This window comes from Myotis myotis, unplaced genomic scaffold, assembly GCF_014108235.1.
Source record: "Myotis myotis isolate mMyoMyo1 unplaced genomic scaffold, mMyoMyo1.p scaffold_m19_p_10, whole genome shotgun sequence".
NCBI lineage: Eukaryota > Metazoa > Chordata > Mammalia > Chiroptera > Vespertilionidae > Myotis > Myotis myotis.
This window is the reverse complement of record NW_023416314.1, coordinates 7302441-7313556: the sequence shown is the minus strand read 5'-3', so window position 1 is coordinate 7313556 and position 11116 is coordinate 7302441.

The following is an 11116-nucleotide window of genomic DNA, read 5'->3' as shown; positions in this document are numbered from 1 at the left end:
TTCCTTTGTTGTTGCTGGGTTTTATTTGTTTGTTTGTTAACCAGAGTTGATGCTTTAAAGATCACCAAGAAGGGGTCACCAAGAACAGTGGGGTGAGAGGCAGGGTGCCTGTCTGCAGGGAGCTCCCCCAGCCGGCCCTGCTATCAACCCCAACTTCAGAGGGGTGGGTGCCTGGTCTGGGGTTGCCCATGGGGGAGGTGGACTCCTTGGCCCAGGTAGTCTGGCTGGCTGGTTGCCTGGGACCAGGATGAGGCTCAGGGAACAGCGGGAACACGATTCCTGCCCTACTCCCAGGTCACGGAGTGGGTGTGCTGGCGGCTTCCATGCCACCTCCAGGATGAATGCTGACAAGGAGAGTCAGGGCCAAAGATTGGCCCAGAGACCATTGTCGAGGGGACCGATGTGGCCACTATTGGGCATTAACTTGGTCCCGGAATCAGTAGCTAACTTGCCTATGGTACAGGCTTTACAGATGTGACCTCCCTGTTTACAGATGTGGGAACTGGGCTTGAAAACAGCAAGCAGTGCATGGCCACATACTAGTAAGTGGTAGTTGAGTTTCAAACCCAGGTTTGTTTGGTTCCAATAGAAAGAGTTAGGCATAGGGAGCAAGGGGTAGCCTTTTAAGAATGGGGGTGGGGTGGGGGGCTAGAATCATGCTCCCTGAAAGAGGGTGGAGGTGATAGAGCCTGAATCTGGAGCAGGAGCCATGCCCTACACAATATCAGAGGGAGGCCCCCCAGCTTGCTTTGGCTGCAGCAAGGCAGGGCACTTATTGTTCCTCGAGCAGCCCTGCCTGCCCTGACTGTTCTCACCCTCCCCACTCCCCCGGAGGTTTGGAAGATGATAGAGGACATTACTGACGGGGAGATGAGGAGATCGGCGGGGGGATGGCGGCAGGCGGTGGGTGAGCATGGAGATTGGGGAGGTACACTCTACAACTCTACAACGGTAAGGCGAAGGGACAGACAGGGCCCAGGCATGCTATTGTTGGTCCACCTGTTAAAACAGACAAACTATGAGTTCAAGCAACCCTGAGGCTTCTGAAGAAGCTGGAAAAATAGATATATTCACATCCCTGTAGAAACTGGAGTCATTAGACTGGACTCAATCTTTTTTCTCTATCTCTCCTAAGTGGGCCAGGACTAAAGCCTGGTAGTCTTTGGACAGCTCTGGGAGAAGTTGTAGGGAGAGGGGACCTTCCGAGTGTGAGGTCACAGAGGCAAAAGCTTTCTAGATCCCTCATTAATAAACGCCTGGTGCTCAGGGATTTGGGAAAGAGGAAGTTCAACATAGAGGCTGCCAATTTCTTTCCAGGGCTGGGAGTGCAGAGGTTCCTAGGCACTGCCCGGCTGGGAAGTCCACGGCCAGTGAGTAGGGAGGAGAGAGCTGGAGAGAAGGGCTCCACCTTCCACCGCCACTCCTACAGGTGAACGGGGTGGGTATGGATGAACGGGACTGAAGGAGGTGGGCATAGTCTGACCACAAACCAAAACCACCGGAAGGGGCGAGAAACATGCTCTGGCCACAGGAATTTTGCCTCAAGATGCTCTGAGTCTTTTCTATTGACCTCTATCAATGAATTTTATTTTTGGCAGCTGGGGGATGGAAATGTTCTGGACTTGGACTTAATAAATGTGTGTGTGCGTGCGTGCATGCGTGCATGTATGCGTGTGTGCGTGTGTGTGTGTGTGTGTGTGTGTGTGTGTGATGGTTTGGGAGGGACCCTAAAATTTTCAACCTGCTGCCCCCAAACCAGTGTGCTGGTAGAGCAGTTCTGCAATACTTTGGAAGATGCTAAAACCCAATGTGAGCCTTTCCCCTAACGAGAATGACCAAGTCTTTGCCTACAGGGCAATTTCCCAGTTTGTCTCCATTCTCCACTCTGCAAACATGTCACAGGACACCTGGACAAGCCCCGGCAGGTCCTGTCCTCTGGTGGCCTACAGGGAGGACAAGGTTACTCAGCAGGAAGGAATGTGTGCAGAAACCTGGAACATCTAGGAAGCAAGACTCCCAGGAGGAAAGGGGTGGCAGGAGGCAGGGGGCGGGGCTTAAATGCAAAGCAGGTGAGTCAGTCGGGCTTTTCCCTAACACTCCTCAACTGTGGGGCCTGCTCACATCGCCAGATCTCTCTGGGCTCTCCATCTGCAAAATGGGCTGATGATATAAAACCCATTCCAAAAGGTTGTTGTAGGGATTAACCTTTAAAAATACACCTACATGAATACTCATAAATAACAAAATAAACAAACCTAAACCTCATGTAGTATCTGAAAATTAACTCAAGAAGAATCATGGACTTTAATGTAAAATGTAAAACTATAAAATTTTTAGGGAAATATATGGAAGGAAATCTTCTGGACCTACTGTTAGGGAAAAGTTCTTAGGCTTACTGCTAAAAACATAGTCCATAAGGAAAAAATTGATAAAAATGACTGACTCATTTATTCTGTGGCAGGTCCTGTGAAGAGGATGAAAAGCCAAACTCAGACAGAGAGAAAATATTCACAAACCACATATTTGACGCCAGTTTTCTAGAATATTTAAAGAAGTCACCAAATCAATGGTAAAAAACAACAACTATCCAATTAGAAAATTACATAGACAGTTCACTGAAGAGGATATACAAGCAGCAAATGAGTGTAGAAAAAGATGTTACATAGCATTAGCCATTGAGGAAATGCAAATGGAAACTACAATGAGATTTCACTACACACCTACCAGAATGGCAGTGGGGGGGAGGGGCATGGGGGGGATAGTGACAGGGCCAAATACTGGTGAGGATGCAGAGAAACTGGGTTTTTCATGTAAACTGGTTCAGCCCCTTTAGAAAACAGTCTGGCAGTTCTTATAAAACCAAACATACCATTACCTTACCACCCAGTGACTGCACTCCTGGGCATCTAATCTAGAGAAATGAAAACCTACTTACCTTCCATGCTCACAGCAGTTTTATTTGTAACTGAAATCGGAAAGCAGCTTAGATGCCTTTCAACAGGTGAAAGGTCAAACAAGCGGTGGGACATGTATACCACAAGACACTGCTCCGCAAGGTATGTGCAACCACTCGGATGAATCTCCAGAAACTTACATGGAGTGAAAAAAGCCAAATCAAGAGTCTACTGCCTATGTGATTCCATTCACATGACACTCTTGAAGTGACAAGTTTATAAAGATAAAGAACACTTCAGTGCTTGCCAGAGGTGGGTAGTGGCTGTGGCTATAAAAGGGCCCTTGTGATGGAACTGCTCTGCGGTGGTGGTCACAGGAATGTACGTGCGATAAAACTGCACGAGTGCGTGTAAAACTGGAGAGATGTGAATAAAGTCCATTGATTGTATCACTGTCAACTCCCTGGCTGTGATTATTGTGACATATAAAATGTTATCATTGGGGGAAACTGGCTGAGGGGTACAGGTGTCTCTGTATTATTTCTTATAATTACATGTTTATTATAATTACCTTAAAACAAAAATATTTTTTAAAATGCATGTGAAGTCCTCTTTCTCCTCTAATTTTCTTCTCACCTTCTCTTTCCACCTCCTGCTCTTCTTCCTCTTCCTTCCCCTCCTCCTCCTCCTAATTCTATTTCGTATTCTTCCCCCCTTCCCTTCTTCTCCTTCTTGTTTTTGTTATTTCCAGGCAATATTGCATTCCTAGAAGCAAAATCTTTCCATAAGAGGCGAAAGGGAGTAATCTAGCTTGCAGCACAGAGGCCTCAAGGAGAATGCCTGGCCCGTCCTGAGAAAGCCAGAAAAAAGATCAACTTGCCATTCTTAGAATCATTTCACAGCTCTATCATTCCAGTGTCCCACACCGAGGCTCATGGCATTGTGTGCCGGCAGCTCAGATGTGCAGACATACAGATGTGGGCTGGGCAGGCATACAGCTGTGGGCTGGGCAGGCATATAGGTGTGGGCTGGGCAGGCATACAGGTGTGGGCTGGGCAGGCATACAGGTGTGAGCTGAGCAGGCATACAGGTGTGAGCTGAGCAGGCATACAGATGTGGGCTGAGCATGTATACAGGTGTGGGCTGGGCAGACATAAAGGGGTGGGCTGAGCAGGCATACAGGTGTGGGCTGAGCATGTATACAGGTGTGAGCTGAGCAGGCATACAGGTGTGGGCTGGGCAGGCATACAGGTGTGGGCTGTGCAGGCATACAGGTGTGGGCTGGGCAGGCATACAGGTGTGGGCTGGGCAGGCATACAGGTGTGGGCTGGGCAGGCATACAGGTGTGGGCTGGGCAGGCATACAGGTATGAGCTGAGCAGGCATACAGGTGTGGGCTGAGCAGGCATACAGGTGTGGGCTGGGCAGGCATACAGGTGTGGGCTGGGCAGGCATACAGGTGTGGGCTGGGCAGGCATACAGGTATGAGCTGAGCAGGCATACAGGTGTGGGCTGGGCAGGCATACAGGTATGGGCTGGGCAGGCATACAGGTGTGAGCTGAGCAGGCATACAGGTGTGAGCTGAGGAGGCATACAGGTGTGGGCTGGGCAGGCATACAGGTGTGGGCTGGGCAGGCATACAGGTGTGGGCTGGGCAGGCATACAGGTGTGGGCTGAGCTGCAAAGCTGGGGTGCTAGGTGTGGCTTCACTGCAGCCTTAGGATATCCCCAAGGAGCATGCTGCTGGGCTGATGCCCCCAGAGGGTGAGTGCCTAGAATAGTCATTTGTTTCTACCTGGCAGATGGACTTGGTCCTGAATACTCCAGAAAAATAGGCCCTTTCAGGGTCAAGGTGGAGTAAAGATGGAGTGTATCCAGATTGGAGTAAGAGCATTTCTGAATTTGACCAGTTATACATTCTCCACTCTGATACACAACAGTGACTCCCCTCTGAAGGGCTTTTGATAAAATCTATCTTAAGTGTCAAGAAGCCAGAAATGGAAGCTGTGTTTCAGGAGAGACAATTCTCATCGTCAGGATTATGGCCACAGGTCCTTTGTAGACGTGGCTGCTTGTGATCTGGAACTGGGTCCATAGCAACCTAAGAACCAAACGTCCCAGGAATCCTCCATGTCTCTTTGTCAAGCAGCTTAGAAAGAAAGCTTGGCCATGGGCAGGGCTTTAGAGAACCTGTTGTAAAACAGGTTCTCTAAAGAACCTGTTTCCTCTTCCTTCCCCTCCTGAGGCCTAGGGTTCATCAATGAATCCAAGAAGCCATGGCCAATACCTTCTCTGGAAGTGACACCGGTACTGCAAATGTAAATGCAATCCCTTTGAATTGAAAACACATTAGAAAGAGAGATGTGAAGAAATACGCTGTGACTCCCTTGAGTGTGGAACTGGCAGGAAAATAGCCCGCATGTCAACCTTGAGAATGGTCAGAGCTGAGCATCTGGGACAAGCCAGCCTCCCACTTCCTCTGGGCCCGTCCTAGAAGGGCCTGAGCCAGGAACAGCTGGGACAGGGAAGGACCTAAAGTCTAAAAAGTAGTTTTCTTGGGTCATGGTACAGGAAGCATGGGAAGCTTGCTAGCTGTGTGAAAAAAGAAAGGGACTTCTACAGTGTGACTGGTTTCATGCTTCTTGTATTTCATTTCTCTTTTTTTTACTATTTAGTCAAGTTCTTTCTTCCTGTCTATGTTTCAGGGGTGGGGAATTAGTCAGACTACTTTGGGCACACTAAGAGAAACCAAGACAAGGTTTTGGTTCACCATCTGGTGATTGTGAAGAACACATTTTTTTTTTTAAATCAAGGCCCATTCCCCACCCTAGATCAATTCAGTTCCTGAGAATGGAGCCCAAGCATAGCATAGGACATAACTCTTAAAAGTCTAAAAACCTTGAAGAGACTAGTAGAATGTGGGCTCCTGGACAAGAATCATAGTCTGTGGTGTTCATTGCTGCATCCTCAACACTTGACACATAGGAGGGAGCTCATGTCATATTTGACAATGAATGAATGAATGAATGAACAAATAAATGAAGGGGAAGGTGAAACTCAAGGGGTAGAGGCTGATTTTTGCAGTCCCTCCCACCTTTCTGCAGGTTCTTCTTTAGTCTCCTCCCCTTCTGAGTTCCTCCCCTTACAGTTTCCGCTTCCACCCCAGGGCCAGGCTGCTAAGACCCCTAGACCAGTGGTTCTCAACCTTCCTAATGCCGTGACCCTTTAATACAGTTCCTCATATTGTGGTGACCCCCAATTTCATTGTTACAAATTGAACATAATTAAAGCATAGTGATTAATCACAAAAACAATATGTAATTATATGTGTGTTTTCCGACGGTCTTAGACGACCCCTGTGAAAGGGTCATTCGACCCCCAAAGGGGTGGCGACTCACAGGTTGAGAGCCGCTGCTCTAGACAGTTAAGCTTTCTGGAAGTTAAGCTTCAGGGACTTCCGAAGACCCATATTCCCTGGGGATAAACCTGTCATTTGCTGAGTCTGCTTTTGCCCACTCCATTGTCAGTAATCAACCTGCATTATCTCATTTAATCTAATCCTTGGAGGCAGTTACTATTATTATTCCCTTTTTTACCAAGCTCGAGGAGCTAAGTAACTTAGCTTGTAATTAAATGCTCCAGGACTCGAAGCTGGCTTGGCTCTTGCTGAGGCACAAGCTCTCAGCATAGAAATATGGCCCCTCAGACTGTGAGGTTCACCCAGGTGTGGTGGTGGGCCTCGACTCTAGAGAAGGCAGGGGGGTCCCCTGGACTATGGACCAGCCTACATGTTCGGTGACATTCCCCATCCTCCATCGGCCCCTCAGATGGGTGGGCTGGTGCTGAGGCGGACCTTTGACTAATACTACACTCATCAGGACCTGGCCCGAGGCTGAAAGGTATCTTTGGAAGCTGTGCCTGTGGAAAGTGTATTAGCTCAATCAAATTTGACTTCTGGAGAAACCTCAAGATTAGTCACAGTAGACATGTCTCTCTGTCTTTGCTTTTTTGGCTGGAAAGAAAAGTCCTTTTCACCAGTAAGAGGGGAGCCATATGTGCTGGTAACAGTGCATCTGAGTGTGGAAACTTGACACACAGCCTGTCAAGCAGCTGGAGTTTCCAGCCAGGGAAAGCGGTCCCTTTCCAGCTCTGAGTTGTCTGCTCTCTTCCTCAGGGATGACCTTGGAGAGAGAGGAGTGATGGTTGGTCCTGGGACCTGAATCAGGAGCAACTTGGAGTGGAGGGAGGTGAGGTACTGCGGACAAGAACTGAAGCTTTGTCCCCTTTCTAGGTATCCAGTGGTGGCGGGCATGGCGTGCAAGGGCTGCTTTTCCTAGAAAATGTTACTGGTTCAGACAATAGCCTATGGGTGTTTCCAGATGATGGCATTGAGTGGAAACAGAGAACCAAAGGAGGCTGTGAATGTCCTTTGCCTTTAAACTTAAAAGAGAGGGGGTTAGGAGGGGGAGAGAGAGAGAGAGAGAGAGATTGATTTGCTAGCCATGTGAGAGAGAATCTGGTCTGGTCGCAGAGAATGGAGCTGTCTGCAGGTCAGTCCAGACAAAACACGTGAAGGAGGGAATTAGCACTTTCTCCTGCCCCAGCCTCTAGTGTACTCTGGGTTTCAATCACTTCTCCCCATCCTCCTTCCCTACCCACCACCCATGCCCATCTCTGCTGTGTCTTCCTTCCAACGTGAGGAAGGGACGGCTCAGATACCAGCCTTCCCAGGGCAGCCTCTCTGACCTGTGTCCTTGCTGGGCTAGCAGCCCCGTCTCTGCCCTGCAAACACGGTGCTGGGCCCAAGGGTAGTGACTCTGTGTCTGCCCCTCTGTGCTGACCAGGCATGCTTTGAAAGAAGAGGCTGTCTTCTGTGTGTGCCCAGCACTTACCCCAGTGCCTGGCACATAGTGGGCACTTTATAAATGGAAGCTGTTACTCATTGTATTTTAGCCCAAACCATTACCATCACTGAGGAATCGGGGGAGCATGGAGAGTTTAAAATGGGTGAGAGTAAACAGACTTCACCCCAGGCTAGAGCTGGTGAAAGTCCCCTAATTGTCTTTCTCTGCTAAATGTTAATCATTCAAACAACAAAAGTTTATAGAACACCCATTTTGTGTCAGCCCTTTTCTAGGTACTTGGTCAAGTCAGTGATCAGAATAAACAAAAATCACGGAATTCACATGTTGGTGGGAAATGCAAATAATAAGCAATATATCCTGATATGTGACTTATATAGTATAATTATATGTTAGAACTAGAGGCCCGGTGCACAACATTTGTGCACTCTGGGGGGTCCCTCAGCCCAGCCTGTGCCCTCTTGCAGTTCGGGACCCCTGGGGGATGTTCGCCTGCTAGCTAAGAACATCTCTCTCCCAGTCCAGGGATCTCAAAGTCCAAGACCCTGCCTCCTTACCACCCACCTGCAGCAGAGGCGGGAGAGGCTCCCACCACTGCCGCTGCACTCACCAGCCGTGAGCCCAGCTTCTGGCTAAGTGCACTGATTACCAGGAGGCAGCTCCTGCATTGAGCATCTGCCCCCTGGTGGTCAGTGCACGTCATCGCGACTGGTTGTTCCACCGTTCAGTCGATTTGCATATTAGGGTTTTATTATATAGGATGATACTATGTTTCGGAAAGAAAGGAGCACTTAACATTTAAACTGGTACTTTCAGGGTAAATAGAATGTAAGCAAGATAAAGGAGATGGGCTGGGTGTGGAGTATGATGAGGGCTCTTTGGGTACTAGTGACATCTCACATAACTGGAAACCCAGTGACAGCCTGAGTCACAGCTGGATCTGGGGCTCAATGGTCTCCTTAATTCCATCTGTTGGTTCTGTTTTTTTCTATTTTGACTCCGTTCTCAGTGAAGCCCTCCTCAAACATGGCAACATCACCAGTATGGCTCCCAATTCATGCCTCTCCTCTGAATAATCTCAGAGAGAAAAAAAAGTTTCCTCTGCTTTGCTCTGGCACGAGTCTGGGTTGAGCTCAGATTGGCACTCATCACATGTCCGCCTCTGAGCCAACCACCCTGGTGAAAGGGAGGGGCAGTCCTGTGATTGGCATGTCTTGGAATTCATGCTCCTCTCTGGAACCAGGGGTAGAATCAGCTGCACCTGAATCATGTGGTCTTAATCGGGGGGATGAGTGCAGGTTGCCTCCTGCACTGGAATCCCCAAGAAAAATTGAGGTGTCACAACCAGAACAGGGGAAATGGGTGCTGGACAAACAAACACCAATTGTCCAGTTTACAAGGAAATAGAAGTCAAAGGCCTGGGCCCAGAGAGGCGAGCTGTTCCACCTGAGTTGGTAGTAGGCGGGGCGGGGCTGGGACCGGTCTTGGGCCCTGCTGGTTGAAGAGTGCCCTTCGGAAAGAACGCTTGGAGCCACGACCTCTAGCCTCCTGTGGAAGAACAAATGACATTTCCCCGTCAGCCCTCAGACAGTGGCTTTCTTTTATCAGCGACTCCGGCGACAGCAGCTAACAGTCCAGCTATTTGCAAGTCCTTATTTCAAAACACGATTCCCATTTCAGTTCCTGATCTGAATTTATTATGACTTCACTCGATCTGAGAAAAAGAAAACACACACATATTTCTTTATTGCTCCAGAGCCTGGGAGGTGTGGTGCACCCAGGACAAGGGCCTGCCTCTGGCAACTCTTTAATGCAGGCAGGGTCCCCAGCAGACATCCCCGGGAAAGGTGAGCCCAGGCCTAACTGTGGTTGTCAGAGGTGATGCACGGGTGCTCTGAGGGCTACTGCTCTGCTGGTTGGACAAACAAGGCTGGTGGCTAACGACCTGCCCCTGGAAGGAAAGTCCCAGCCGAGTTCAATAGGAATGAAGACCATTTAGGAGAGGCCGTGTCCTCAGACCCCATCCCTCCACTTATAAACTCTGTAATGCCGACAGACGGCAGGACTCCCAGGTGCTTCCCGGCCCTCGCAGGCACCCGGCACCTGCATACCTGCCCTTCGGAGCGGTGACCCCCGTTAATCCGAGGGCCAGGTCTGGGGCCTCTGGCCTCAGTGGATGCTCCTGAATCCCTGATGTAGGTGCATAGACCAGCGGCCAAGACCATGTTAGCTCCAAATGGAAGTTTTCTGGTGTCCGATTTGTTTTTCACCCTGATCACATCCTACTACTGCTTTAATAGGAGTCCGGGAGGCAGTATCCATTTCACCACAGTCTTGTTTGTGTGTTAAGCCTCATCCAAGGATATTTTTTCCCATTGCTTTTTAAAAAGTGTGTTTTTTAAAAAATATATTTCTTTATTGATTTCAGAGAGGAAGGAAGAGGGAGAGAGAGATAGAAACATCAATGATGAGAGAGAATCATTGATCGGCTGCCTCCTGTACGCCCCCTACTGGGGACTGAGCCCGCAACCCAGGTATGTGCCCTTGGCCGGAATGGAACCTGGGACCATTCAGTCTGCAGGCTGACGCTCTATCCACTGAGCAAAACAGGCTAGGGCACCATTGCTTTTTAGAGAGAGAGTGCAAGGGAGTGAGTGCAGAGAGAGAGAAACATCAATGAGATAGAGACACATCAATTGGTTGCCTCTTGCACGTGCCCTGAACAGGGACCAGGGATGGAATCTCACAACGGAGGTACGTGCCCTTGACCAGGAATCGAACCGGGGGCCCACTGATGGATGGGCCTGATGCTCTAACCCCGTGGTTGGCAAACCGAGGCTCGAGAACCACATGCGGCTCTTTGGCCTCTTGAGTGTGGTTCTTCGACAAAATACCACGTGTGGGTGCGCACATACAGTGCAATTGAAACTTCGTGGCCCATGTGCAGAAGTCAGTATTTTGTGAAAAAGCCAGTATTTTGTGGAAGAACCACACTCAAGGGGCCAAAGAGCTGCGTGTGGCTCGAAAGCCGTGGTTTGCCGACCAGCGGTTCTCAACCTGTGGGTCGCCAACCTGTGGGTCGCGACCCCTTTGGGGGTTGAACGACACTTTCACAGGGGTCGCCTAAGACCATCAGAAAACACATATATAATTACATATTGTTTTTATGATTAATCACTATGCTTTAATTATTTTCAATTTGTAACAAAGAAAATACATCCTGCATATCAGATATTTGCATTATGATTCATAACAGGAGCAAAATTACAGTTATGAAGTAGCAACGAAAATAATTTTATGGTTGGGGGTCACCACAACATGAGGAACTGTATTAAAGGGTCGCGGCATTAGGAAGGTTGAG